This window comes from Psammomys obesus, unplaced genomic scaffold (assembly GCF_907164565.1).
Source record: "Psammomys obesus unplaced genomic scaffold, mPsaObe1.curated_primary_1811, whole genome shotgun sequence".
In the NCBI taxonomy this organism is placed as follows: Eukaryota; Metazoa; Chordata; class Mammalia; order Rodentia; family Muridae; genus Psammomys; species Psammomys obesus.
Window position 1 is genome coordinate 80853 of NW_026590412.1, and position 14723 is coordinate 95575.

Below are 14723 nucleotides of genomic sequence, written 5' to 3' on the forward strand. Positions count from 1 at the left end.
CTTCCTTCCTTCCTTCCTTCCTTCCTTCCTTCCTTCCTTCCTTCCTTTCTTTCTTTCTTTCTTTCTTTCTTTCTTTCTTTCTTTCTTTCTTTCTTTCTTTCCTTTTTTGTAATTAGTTAACCTAGAGTATAATGTTGGGGAATGATTACTCCATCCTAAACCTCCAAGCCTGCATAGTTTGCTACCATTCAGATATTACCAATTATACTTGCTTTTAGTCATATCTTAGATCTCATTCATCTTTCCTTGTGGTTCCAGCTCCTTTCCTCCTGACTCTGCTCTTCCATTCATCTTACTAGCTGCTCTCTCCTCCTGTCCCAGTCCTGAGTAGGATGTCATACCCCATTCTCTCCATTGCACAGCACTGGCTGGTTGTTTTGTTGAAAAAACAGAGAACAAATGGTGGCATGTTTACACAATCTTGAGACATGCATCACAATGCAATGTCCAGATTGAAACCACATAGTTGGGTAGAGAAATCAGCATTTGAATGAACAAGGATAAATTGTATAAATTTCATAAGAACATTATACCCTCAGGGAGGACTCCCCTTTCTCCACATCCTATCTAGCATGCACCATTCCTTGAATTTTTGGTCTTAGCCATTCTGATGGGTGTCAGGTGGAATCTCAGGGTTGTTTTGATTTGCATTTCCCAAATGGCTAGCAATGATGAGCATTTCTTAAAGAGTTTCTCTGCCATTTGATATTTCTCTGATGGGAATTCTCTGTCCAGCTCTGTACACCATTTTTTAATTAGATTCCTTGATTTTTTGCTGTTTAACTTCTCTAGTTCTTCATATATTCTGGATATTAATCCTCTCTCAGATAGAGGGTTGGAGAAGATTCTTTCCCAGTCTCTAGGCTGTTGTTTTGTTCTGATGACAGTGTCCTTTGCTTTACAGAAGCTTTTCAGTTTCATGAGGTCCCATTTATTGATTGTTGATCTTAGAGCCTATGCTGTTGATATTCTGTTCAGGAAGTTTTCTCCTGTGCCAATGAGCTCTAAGCTCTTCCCCAATTTTTCTTCTAACAGATTTAATGTATCTGGTTTTATGTTGAGGTCTTTGATCCACTTGGACTTTTGCTTTGTGCAGGGTGATAAATATGAGCCTATTTTGATTTTTATACATGTAGACATCCAGTTAAACCAGCACCATTTGTTGAACATGCTGTCTTTTTGCCATTATAAACAATCAACTTTCTTTTTTATATTCTTTTTTGTTAATTACAGTTTATTCCTTTGTATCCCACCTGTAGTTCCCTCCTTCATCCCTTCCCATTCCCACACTCTCTCCTTCCACCCATGCCTCTCCCTAAGACCCCTGATAGGGGAGGGCTTCCTCCACCTCCATCTGATCCTACTCTATCAGGTCTCATTAAGAGTGACTACATTGTCTTCCTCTGTGGCCTAGTAAGGGTACACACCCTGAGGGGAAGGTGATCAAAGAGCAGGCCAACCAGTTTGTATCAGAGACAGTCCCTGTTTCTATTACTAGGGTACTCAATTGAACACTGAGCTGACATGGGCTACATTTGTGCAGGGATTCTAGGATATCTCCATGAATGGTCTTTGGTTGGAGTATCAGTCTCAGAAAACACCCCTATGTCCAGATTTTTTAGTTCTGTTGCTCTTTGTGGAGTTCCTGTCCCTTCCAGATCTGTCTAACTTCCCCTTCTTTTGTCAGATTCCCTGCACTCTGCCCAAAGTTTGGCTGTGACTTTCAGCATCTACTTTGACACACTGCTGGGTAGGGTCTTTCAGAGACACTGTAGTAGCCGTCTGTCCTTTTCCCTGTTTCCTCACTCTTCCGATGTCTGTCCCATCTCCCTTTCTGAATGAAAATTGAGCATTTTAGCCACAGTCCTTCTTGATTAGCTTTCTTAGGTGTAAAGATTTTAGTAGGTTTGTCCTATATTATATGTCTATATAAGTGAGTATATACCGTGTGTGTCTTTCTGCTTCTGGGAGAGCCCACTCAGGATGATCATGTCCAGTTCCCACCATTTACCTGTAAATTTCATGATTTCCTTGTTTTTTTATTGCTGAGTAATATTCCATTGTGTAGATGTACCACAATTTCTGTATTCATTCTGTAGTATAGAGCAACAGTAATAAAAACTGCATGGTACTGGCATAGAAACATAATGGTGGATCAATGGAACCAAACAGAAAACCCAGAAATAAACCCACACACTTATGGACACCTGATCTTTGACAAAGATGCCAAAATCATACAATGGATAAAAGATGGCATCTTCAACAAATGGTGCTGGTCTAACTGGATATCTACATGTAGAAAAATGCAAATAGATCCATAATTATTACGCTGCACAAAATTAAAGTCCAAGTGGATCAAAGACCTCAACTTAAATCCAGGCACATTAAATCGGTTAGAAGAAAAATTGGGGAAGACCCTAGAACTCATTGGTACAGGAGACAACTTCCTGAAGAGAACACCAACAGCACAAGCTCTAAGAGCAACGATCAATAAATGGGACCTCATGAAACTGAAAAGCTTCTGTAAAGCTAAGGAAACCGTCATCAAAACAAAATGAATGCCTACAGATTGGGAAAGAATCTTCACCAACCCTCTATCTGACAGGGGGCTAATATTCAGTATATATACAGAACTAAAGAAGCTGAAAAGCAACAAACCAAGTTATCCAATTATAAAATGGGGAACAGAGCTAAACAGAGAATTCTCGATAGAGGAATATCAAATGGCAGAGAAACACTTAAAGAAATGCTCAACCTCATTAGCCATTAGGGAAATGCAAATCAAAACGACCCTGAGATTTCACCTTATACCCATAAGAATGGCTAAGATCAAAAGCTCAAGTGACAACACATGCTGGAGAGGTTGTGGAGAAATGGGAACCCTCTTCCACTGCCGGTGGGAATGTAAACTTGTAACCCACTCTGGAAATCAATCTGGTGCTTTCTCAGACAACTAGGAATAGCACTTCCTCAAGATCCAGCCATACCACTCCTAGTCATATATCCAAAAGAGGCTCAAGTACACAATAAGGATATTTGCTTAACCATGTTTGTAGCAGCTTTATTTGAAATAGCCAGAACCTGGAAACAACCCAGATGTCCCTCAGCTGAAGAATGGTTTTCCTTGTTTTTTTTTTTTATTTATTTTTTATTTATTTATTTTTTTTTTTATTGCTGTGTAGTATTCCATTGTGTAAATTCACCACAATTTCTGTATCCAGTTCTCAACTGAGAGACATCTGGGTTCTTCCCAGTTTCTGGCTATTACAAATAAAGCTCCACGAACATAGTTGATTAAGTGCCCTTGCTATATACTTGAGCATCTTTTGTACATATACCTAGGAGTGCTATAGCTGGATTTTGAGAGAGCACTATTCCTAATTGTCTAAGAAAGGGCCAGATTGAGCTTTTCTTTATTAACTGTATTTCTACTTTCAGATCAACTGTTTAATTTATTTTCTTCTACTGTTTGTGTTCAAATATTTATTTAAGACAGTTACTCATTTCCTCTTTAATGTCCTCTATCATCTTCATAAAGGCCGTTTTAAGTTCTTTTGCTTCTGCTTCAGGTATGTTGCAATAGTGAGGACCTACTCTGGTAGGTTAGCTAGACTCTAGTGGAGACATATTATCCTGGCTGATATTGATTCTGTTTTTACACTAGAGTGTAGACCTCTGGGTTTTGGATGATTGCAATCCTGAATGTTGATATTTGGTCTTGTATTTTGGGGGGTGAATGTTTTGTTTCTTGTTTTTTTGTTTTTGTTTTTGTTTTTTTTCCCTTTCTGGTTCTTAGGAAGTTGTGGTTGTATGTTGCTTAGGAGGGAGTTCTGGGATACTTCTAGGTGATGCCGGGTAAATGTGTCTCTAGCAAAGAAGCCAAAACTATACAATGTAAAAAAGACACCATCATCAACATATAGTCCTGGTCTAACTGGATGTCGACATGGAGAAAAATCCAAACAGTCCCATTTTTATCATCCTGCACAAAACTAAAATCCAAGTGTATCAAAGGCCTCAACATAAAACCAGACACACTAAATCAGTTAGAAGAAAAAGTGGGGAAGAGCCTAGAATTCATTGGCACAGGAAACAACTTCATGAACAAAACAACAGCACAGTCTCTAAGAGCAACAATCAATAAATGAGACCTCATGAAACCGAAAAGCTTTTTCAAAGCAAAGGACACTGTCATCAGAACAAAACTACAGTCTACAGACTGGGAAAGAATCTTCACCAATCCTGTACCTGACAGAGGCCTAATGTCCAGAATATATAAAGAACTAAATAAGTTAAACTGCAACAAATCAAGCAATCCAATTAAAAAATGGAGTACAAAGCTAAACAGAGAATTCTCTGCAGAGGAAGATAGACTAGCAGAGAAACACTTAAAGAAATGTTCAATGTACTTATTCATCAGGGAAATGAAAATCAAAACAACCCTGAGATTTTACTTTACACTGATCTGAATGGCTAAGATCAAAAACTCAAGTGACAATATGTGCTGGAGAGCTTGTGAATAAAGGGGAACCCTCCTCCATTGCTGGTGGGAATGTAAACTTGTACAACCAGTTTGGAAATCAATCTGGTGCTTTCTCTGATAATTAGGAGGTGCTTCCTCACAATCCAGCTATACCACTCCCAGGGTTATATCCAAAAGATGCTCAAGTACACAAGGACATATGCTTAACTTAGCAGCTTTATTCGTCATAGACAGAAACTAGAAACAACCCAGATGCCCCTCAACTGAGTAATGGATACAGAAATTGTGGCACATTTACACAATGGAATACTACTCAGCAATTAAAAACAAGGAAATCATGAGATTTGCCAGCAAACGTTGAGAACTAGAAAAGATCATCCTGAGTGAGGCATCCAATAAGGAGAAAAACAAGCATGGCATAGACTCACTTTTAAGTGGATATTAGACATATAATATAGGATAAACATAATAAAATCTATACACCTAAGGAAGATAAGCAAGAAGGAAGACCCTTGGTAAGATGATCAATCTTCACTCAGAAAGACAGACAAGATGGACTTTGGAAGAAAGAGAAAACAGGAAACAGGACAGGAGCCTTCCACAGAAGGCCTCTGAAAGACTCTACCTAGCAGTGTATCAAAGCAGATGCTGAGATTCATTATCAAACTTTGGGCAGAGTACAGGGTATCATATGAAATAAGAGGTAGTTAGTAAGACATGGAGAGTACAGGAGCTCCACAAGGAGAGCAACAGAACCAAAAATTCTGAGCACAGAACCAAAAACTCTGCGTATAGGAGCCTTTTCTGAGACTGAAACTCCAACCAAGGACGATTCATGGATATAACCTAGAACCTCTGTACAGATGTAGCCCATGACAGCTCAGTATCCAAGTGAGTTCCCTAGTAAGGGGAACAGAGACTGTCTCTGACATGAACTCAGTGGCTGGCACTTGGTTCACCTCCCCCTAAGCCAGGAGCAGCCTTCCCAAGCCACATTCCCAAGACAATGCAATGAGTACCGATGAGACCTGATAAGCTAGCTTCAGATGAAAGGGGAGGAGGACCTCCCTTATTAGTGGACTTTGAAAGGGGCATGGGAGGAGATGTGGGAGGCAGGGTGTGATTGGGAGGAAATTAGGGAGGGAGCTATAGCTGGGATAAAAAAATGAATAAACTGTAATTAATAGATAAAAAATAAAAATTTAATTAAAAACATGTCTCTAGATATTGGGAAATAACATTTAGATATGGTTTGAGAAGGGAGACTGGGGAAAACTATAGGAAGGAGGAAAACAGGTTTAACCACCATGATATGCTTAGTCCTCTGGGAACCGAGGCAGAGAGTGTGGAGGAGTGCCAAGAGTCAGTCTGCTGCAGAGCTGGAAGGCTACTGGGGGATTGAATTTGGAGGACTGGAGAGAGAGCAAAGGTCCAAAGAAACTCACCAACAGGCTTCACTGGCCTACTTCCTTTTCTGGCAGGCTTAGCTGATAGGTACTCAGAGAAAGCCTACTGGAGTTGGGGGCTAGGATAACAGGAGAAATTGGGAGGATGGTTGTAAGAAAAGATTTGTAGGATCCACTGGTGATTACTGCAGATGTGTGGGGGAGGCTGCAGCAATTAGACTGCTACAGAGTTTGGGGTGAGACTCCTCACTTAGCCTGAGTGCCCTCTGGCTTCCCAGGAAATGCATGCTTCCATGAACTTTCATTTCAGCAGCATCTGTACTTTTCGCCGATTCTTTTATACATCTTTTATCTTGTTTGTCATTTAATATGCTCTAGATTTCAGAAACTCATTGGGTTTTTGTCATCAAGGAACAACTGGTTTTGCTTTCTCCTTCCATGAACTCTGTTTTGTTTTTCCATATTTTGGTATAAACTATCTTCCATCAAGAACTTAAAGCCGTGAAATCGTTAATTCTATCAATTTTTGGCTTGAGTAATACATTTTACATAATCAAAGGTTTAAATCTTCTGTTTCTTGTTTACAAACATTGATATCTAAATTTCAGTCAAACATTGTTATATCAAATCCACTTCACTAAGTAAGTATAAAATGTATTCGGGTTACTTGGCTAATAGAAGTTTAATTGGTGTTAAGGCTTGGAGGGGGAAAAATCAATGCATTTTTATATTTTCTCTGTCAATCACTGATAAAATTTTAAGTTCAAATTGTGATGTTATTGTGTGTGTGTGTGTTTCCTCCTTTATTGTTGCTCTTTGAGTATTCTCTGCAGTCTTGGGGCTATTTTCTTCACAGGGATCTTTCTTAAAAAGGAAAAGTATTTTCTGGGAAGTTCCCTCTGTTCAAATTATCTTGTTCTGTTGCTCTCCTTGTGGAGTTCCCGTCCCCTCCAACTCTTACTATTTCCCACTTCTTACATAAAATTCCATTCACTCTGCCTGAACTTCCCAGAAAATCATACTCCAACCAAGGACTATTTGTGGAGATGACCTGGAACCCCTGCACAGGTGTAGCCCATGGCAGTTCAGTGTCCAAGTGGGTTACATAGTAATGGGAAGAGGGACTGCCTCTGACATAATTTGATTGGCCTGCTCGTTGATCACTTCCCCCTGAGGGGGGGGGGCAGCCTTACCAGGCCATAGTAGAGGACAATGCAGCCACTTTTGATGAGAACTGATAGACTAAGATCAGAAAGAAGGGGAGAACCTCCCCTATCAGTGGACTTGGGGAGTAGCATGCATGCAGAAAGGGGAGGGAGGGTGGGATCAGCAGGGGAGGAGGGAGGGGCTTATGGGGGGATACAAAATGAATAAAGTGTAATCAATAAAAATTTAAAAAAAAAGGAGAAGTATTACCAACTGCCTAAGCAAAACATTGCAGCAGTAAAGTCAATGCATAGCCAATGGATGAATAAAAGAAGAAGAAGCTGAGTTTCTGAACCCATTTACAAACTGAAAAGAAATATCTAGATGTCAGGCTCCTGTTTTTGTTCATAGGTAGTTTGTGTTTGCATAGTTCTTTGTTTTAGACTTCTTCTAAAGTTTGTTAGTCACAAAATTAAAAATACTTTGAAAATAGCAACTAGCTCTGAGTGGGACAGATTAGGCTATTTTGGCAACTTTGCTTTATAGTTATTTGAAAATTTCCTGCCTCCTTTCACTGATAATTTTGAACAATGAACATAAGTAGTTTTGAAGAGGCTTTTGTTATAATGTGAAAACTCTGGTAGAAGAAATAGAAATATATTCTGTACAATAAACTGGCACTGAAAATTTGAAATCCATTTATACATTGACATTTAGTTTCATCTTTAGTTTCTTACTCTATGATAAAAGAGCATGTGTTTGTCCAAAATTATAAAATTTGAAATTGTTTTCTACTTGTAGTAGTTACTCCGTGAATTACAACATTTTTTTAGCAAAACTACAATGCTATGCTGCATTTCTATGATACTTTTATAACATTATATTATGGAGGAAAATAGTAAAATTATAAAAACCAATAAAAGAGACAATGCTGACATATATGCTGGATTAACAGATTTTAGAAATTTCTATATTTAATATCTTTATTATTTAGCTAGAAGGTTTCTGAAGGAATAAAAAAATGACTTTCATTAAATTTATTCCATTGGAAGACATAGCCACTTGTGATCACTAAAACTGCTCAGATATGATAGAGTCTTAAGTATCAGTTTTTCTTCAAAATGCCAACTGTCTTTTGTCATTTCATTTCCTTGTACTTAATAATATCTTGAAATGTACCATTTAAGAAAGTAACTCCAAAAACTCTACACCTGTCTAATTGCCTAACATTTTAAGTGCAAATCACAAAATATTTTTTTTTTGGTTTGCATCTTAATCTGAGAAATTTCTTTAGTTTGAAAATTCATTTGAAGTCTGGGGAAAAAGATGTGCTTCTTCCAAATCAGTTTATATTTTCATAGACAATATCTGGAACATTGCTCTGAATTTCCAACCCCATTCTCTAACTTTCTCTTTTCTAAGCAGATATATGGTACATTATTTCTGAATGGTATATCTATCTACATTTTCTGAACTAATCATTATTGAAGTGAGAAAAAGAATACCAATAACCTCAATCTCAATGTACACAGGGAGCCAGAATCAAGCAGTCTTTTGATGGAAGTATGTACCATATTATTTGAAATACAAGCACTTGTGTGGCTTCTATATTAGTATAATCTCATAGTTCCCTCTCTCTAAATAATGACACATCATAAATTATTACTTTTTTCTTTCAAATATTTTTTTCTGTACTAAGGATGAACATTTGCCGAGCTTAACCTTTTCAGTAAGAGTCCTTGAAGCTTAGTTCCCTGTGGAACTGCGAACTTAGATATGTGCTTTGCTTACAATAGCCTTTGCACTGAATTATTTTAGAAGTGAGAATCTCACTATTGTGACTATATCTCTTAATAATCACTCATCTAAAGTGAATTTTAGATGTGCTGAATTCTACTGTGTTTCCAAATTGAATTATTAGAAAGAAACTGATATTTCATGTCATTTATTAAAATATCTTTTGCACTTCAGATATTCTCATAATGGAGACTAAAAAATACATTTGGTTCTGAAAATGTGCTTGAACTGTATCCTTCCTCATTCAAGGATCATTGAACTTTCACTGAAAATATTTAGAAAAGATGAAAACTGACTATCTATTAAGAAAATCCACATTTTAATCTCCAAATAAGCCTTAAGATGCTATGTGGAAAAACAGTAGAGTAGCATGGTTTTAATGGTCAGCTAAGTTTAGAAAACTCATACTCAAGGTATGTTGCCACCTTGAGAGTTTCCCAGTGCATAGAGATATATGGAGAGGTCAGGGAGGCCTTGAGGTTAAAACAAAATCGGAAGCAAAAACATATTCAACATTGATCAAACTTCTTACTCTAAAATTATTTGACTTTGGGTGGGGTGTGTGTGTGTGTGTGTGTGTGTGTGTGTGTGTGTGTGTGTTGTAGCCAAATATACCAACTTCCCTATAATAGAAAATGCTGGTACAAATATCATTTCATTAATTATTGAGAGCTATATTTGAGTCTCAAAGATATCTTTCCAGGATACCCATTGCCTTCAACCCCTCCTTAATTCACTTGGAGGTCCTCAAACATGCTTGGATCTGAGTTGCACGATTTCTTTATATATTTGACCTTCCCGTATGAACTGAGAAAAATATAGTTCCAGTGTCCTGCTTCACCATTGTTGTGAGACTTAAAGAGTCCTAAGCAGAATTACAAGATGAAGTCTTTCCTATCCTCAGGTAGGGTGCTAAGCGTCAGGAAGACATAGACACTTGTGATCACTAAAATTCTACATAGATACACTGTTTCTTTATCCAGAATTATTTTCTTTTTTATGGAGCATCAGTCCTTTGTCTGAAGGATTCCAAATTACTGGATGGAAAAATTTCTTATTATTTTTGAGAAGCAAGACAAAGATTCTGATTGATGGCCCCAAAAATATCAGAACAAATGATACCATATAAAATTGCACGTCAACTGTCAACCCAGAAGTGACACAGAAAGAAGCCATATGAAATGTCTCCTCACTAGGATCTTAAAGAAGAAACGAACTTGATCGGAAGAAAAATGATTTCAGGTCACAGAATGAATATCAAAAAGTAAGAGAATCGAGGGCTATGACATGGAGTATTTTGCCTGCTTTTTGATCTTTTTCACCTGGTGGGGCTGCCTTGCCAGGCCACAGGGAAAAAAGATGTACTCAGTCCTGATGTGACCTAAAATGCTGGATTTTGTGGCTGGGGAGGCTGAGGAGTTAGGGTAGGGGGTTTAGGGGAAACAAGGAGGGAAGTTGGGATCAGGAAGAGAGGAGGGAGGGGACTATGATCAGGATGTGACATGAATTAATAAATACTGATTCAGCTGTAAGAGTTCCCTGGTAGAGTTTTTGGGGTCACTCACGTATACTATCATATCATCCACAAATAGTGATAATTTGTCTTCTTCCTTTCCAATTTGTATCCCCTTGATCTCCTTCAACTGTCTTATTGCTCTAGCAAGGACTTCCAGAACTATGTTGAAGAGATATGGAGAGAGTGGGCAGCCTTGCCTTGTCCCTGATTTAAATGGGATTGCTTTAAGTTTCTCTCCATTTAGTTTGATGTCAGCTATAGGCTTGCTGTATATCACCTTTACTATGTTTAGATATGTGCCTTGTATCCCTGATCTCTCCAATACTTTGAACATGAATAGATGTTGGATTTTGTCAAATGCTTTTTCAGCATCTAGGGAGATTATCATGTAATTTTTTTCTTTCAGTTTGTTAATATGGTGGATCACATTGATGGATTTCCATATATTGAACCACCCCTGCATATCTGGGATGAAGCCTACTTGGTCATAGTGGATGATATCGTTGATGTGTTCTTGTATTCGCTTTGCAAGTATTTTGTTGAGGATTTTTGCATCAATGTTCATGAGGGAGATTGGCCTGAAATTCTCTTTCTTTGTTGGGTCTTTGTGAGGTTTAGTTACCAAGGTGACTGTGGCTTAATAGAATGAATTTGGTAATGTTCCTTCTGTTTCTATTTTGTGGAATAGTTTGAAGAGAATTGGAGTTAGCTCTTCTTTGAAGGTCTGGTAGAATTCTGCCCTGAAACCATCTGGTCCTGGGCTGTTTTTTTTTTTTTTGGGGGGGGAGACTTTCAATGACCGCTTCAATTTCCTTGGGAGCTATAGAACTATTTAAGTTGAATCGATCATGAAAATTTTCCATTTCATTTAGATTTTCAAATTTTGTGGCATATAGACTTTTGAAGTAAGTCTTAATGATTGTTTGGATTTCAGTGTTTGTAGTTATGTCCCCCTTTTCATTTCTGATTTTGTTGATTTGGATGGTGTCTCTCTGCCTTTTTGTTACCTTGGCTAAGGGTTTGTCTATCTTATTGATTTTCTCAAAGAACCAGCTCTTGGTTTCATTGATTCTTTGAATTGTTTTATTTGTTTCTAATTGATTTATTTCAGCCCTGAGTTTGATTTTTTTCCAGACATCTACTCCTCTTTGGTGTGTCTGCTTCTTCTTTTTCTAGGGTTTCTAAGTGAGCCACTAAGTTGCTTGAATGAACTGTATCAAATTTCTTCTTGAAGGCACTTAGTGCTATGAACTTTCCTCTTAATACAGCTTTCCTTGTGTCCCACAGTTTGGGTATGTTGTGTCTTCATTTTCATTGAGTTCTAGGAAGACTTTAATTTCTTTCTTTATTTCTTCCCTGACCCAGCTGTCATTTAGTAGCAAGTTGTTCAGTTTCTATGTGTGTGTAGGCTTTTTGCTATCTCTGTTGTTGTTGAGGTCCAGCTTTATTCCATGGTGATCAGATAGGATACAGGGATTATTTCAATCTTCTTGTATCTGTTGAGGCTCACTTTGTGACCAACTATATGGTCTATTTTGGAGAAGGTTCCATGAGGTGATAAAAAGAAGGTAAATTCTTTTCTGTTTGGAGTAAGGTTCTGTAAATGTCTGTTAGGTCCATTTGCTTCATGACCTCTGTTAGAGACACTGTTTCTTTGTTTAATTTCTGTTTTGTTGACCTATCCTTTGTTGAGACTGGCATGTTGAAGTCTCCTACTATTAATGTGTGTGGATCTATGTGTGGTTTAAGTTTTATCAATGTTCCTTTTACAAATGTGAGTGCCCTTGTATTCGGGGCATAGATGTTCAGGATTGTGATGTCTTCCTGGTGGAATTTTCCCTTGATGAGTATTAAGTGTCCTTCCCCATCTCTTTTTATTAATTTTGGTTAAAAGGCTATTTTATCAGACATTAGAATGGCTACTCCTGCTTGCTTTTTGGGTCCATTTGCTTGGAAAGCTGTCTTCCAACCCTTTACCCTCAGGTAATGTCTATCTTTGTGACTTAGGTGTGTTTCTTGTATGCAACAGATTGCTGGGTTTTGTTTATGCATCCATTCTGTTAGTCTGGGCCTTTTTATTGGAGAATTGAGTCCATTGGTGATGAGAGGGATTAATGACCAGTGGCTGTTAGATCCTTTAATTTTGAAGTTGGCTGGGGTCATAAGGTTGTGTGCTTGGTTGCTTTTTGTTTTACTGTAGTGAGGTCAATTATTTCCTGTGTTTTCTAGAAAGTAGCTACATTTCTTGGGTTTTATTTTCCCTTCTAGTGTCTTCTGTAATGCTGGATTTGTGTATAGGTATTGTTGAAATTTGTTTTTGTCCTTGAATATCTTGTTTTCTCCATCTATGAAATCTGAGAGTTTTGCTGTGTATAGTAGCCTGGGCTGACATCTGTGTTCTCTAAGGGTCTGCATGATATCCGTCCAGGCCCTTCTGGCTTTCATAGTCTCTGTTGAAAAGTCAGGTGTTATTCTAATAGGTTTGTCATTATATGTTACTTGGCCTTTTTTCCTTGCAGCTTTTAGTATTTTTAATTTGTTCTGTATATTTACTGTTTTGATTATTATGTGATGGGAGGATTTTCTTTTTTTTTAAAGATTTTCGAGAAGTTTTTTATTTTTTGTTTTTATTTATTAGAAGTTATTCACTTTGTATCCCAGCTATACCCCCTTCCCTTATCCCCTACAACTCGCATCTTCCTTCCCTCTTATCCTCCCATGCACCTCCCCCAGTCCACTGATAAGGGAGGTCTTCTCCCCCTTTCATCTGACTCTAGCCTGTCAGGTCTCATCAGGAATGTCTGCATTATCTTCCTCTGTGGCCTGGTAAGACTGCCAACCCCATTCAGGGGTAGGTGAGTTCATGTAAGAGACAACCAGTGTTCCCCTTACTAGGGTACCCACTTGGATAATGAGCTGCCATGGGCTATATCTGTGCAGGGGTTCTAGGTTAACTGGTTAAATCCATGTATAGTCTTTGGTTGGAGTATCAGTCTCAGAAAAGACCCCTAGGACCAGATATTTTGGTTCTATTGTTCTCCTTGCAGAGCTCTTGTTCCCTCCAGGTCTTTCTATTTCCCCCTTATTTCATAAGATTCCCTGCACTTTGCCCAAAGTTTGTCTATGAGTCTCAGTATCTCCTTGGATACCCTGATGGGTAGAGCCTTTCAGAGACCCTCCTGTCCTGTTCCCTGTTTTCTCCCTCTTCTGATATCTATCTCATTTGCCTATCTTTTTTTTAATTTTATTTTTTTTCTTATCAGTTACATTTTATTAACTCTGTATCCCAGCCGTGTCCCGATCCTTCATTCCCTCCCAGTCCCTCCCTCCCTCATCTCCACCATGCCCCTTGCCAAGTCCACTGATAGGGGGAACCTCCTCCCCATTCATCCGATCCTGTTTTATCAGGTATCTTCAGGACTGGCTGCAAAGCTCTCCTCTGTGGCCTAACAGGACTGCTCCTCCCTTGGGGGGTGGGGAGGCCAAAGAGCCAGTCATTGAGTTCCTGTTAGAAATAGTCCTTGTTCCCCTCACTATGGGAAACCAATTGGTTACTGAGTTACCATAGGCTACATCTGAGCAGAGGTTCTAGGTTACATTCATACATGGTCCTTGGTTGCATGTCAGTCTCAGAAAACACCCTGTGCCCAGATATATTTGGTCCTTGTGGAGCTCCTATCCTTTCCTCATCAGACTAACTGATGAGAGGATTTTCTTTTCTGGTTTAAATTATTGGGTGCTCTGTAGCCCTCTTCTATTCTTATTGGCCTCTCCTTTAAGTTGGGTAAATTTTCTTCAATGATTTTGTTGAAAATATTTTCTGGGCCTTAGAGCAGGGAACCTTCTTTTTCCTCTATTCCTATTATTCTTGAGATTTGTCTTTTTACGTTGTCTTCAATTTCTTGGACATTCTGTGCCAGGAATTTTTTAGATTTAACATTTTATTTGACAGATATATCATATCTTCAGCAAAGTGGCCAGATACAACATTAACTAAAAAAAAAAAAAAAATCAGTAGCCCTCCTGTATACAAAAGACAAAAGGAGTGCTTGCTTCGGCAGCACATATATTAAAATTGAAACAATACAGAGAAGATTAGCATGGCCCATGCGCAAGGATGACATGCAAATTCGTGAAGCATTCCATATTTTTATATCATCCACTATGACCAAGTAGGCTTCATCCCAGGTATGCAAGGGTAGTTCAATATACAGAAATCTATCAATGTGTACCACCATATTAACAAACTGAAAGAAAAAAAAACACATGATAATCTCCCTAGATGCTGAGAAGGCATTTGACAAAATCCAACATCCATAACAAATTGTGCTGGTCCAACTGGATGTCTATATGTAGAAAAATGAAAATAGATTCA

General features: G+C 38.3%; 1 non-coding gene across 1 annotated transcript; it reads left to right on the top strand.

The window, feature by feature from the left end:
- Positions 1–14393: 14393 nt before the first annotated feature.
- On the top strand, positions 14394–14500 carry LOC129676810 (U6 spliceosomal RNA). Its single transcript, XR_008720130.1, has one exon. It is a non-coding gene; the product is annotated as a U6 spliceosomal RNA (small nuclear RNA).
- The last annotated feature ends 223 nt before the right edge of the window (positions 14501–14723 follow it).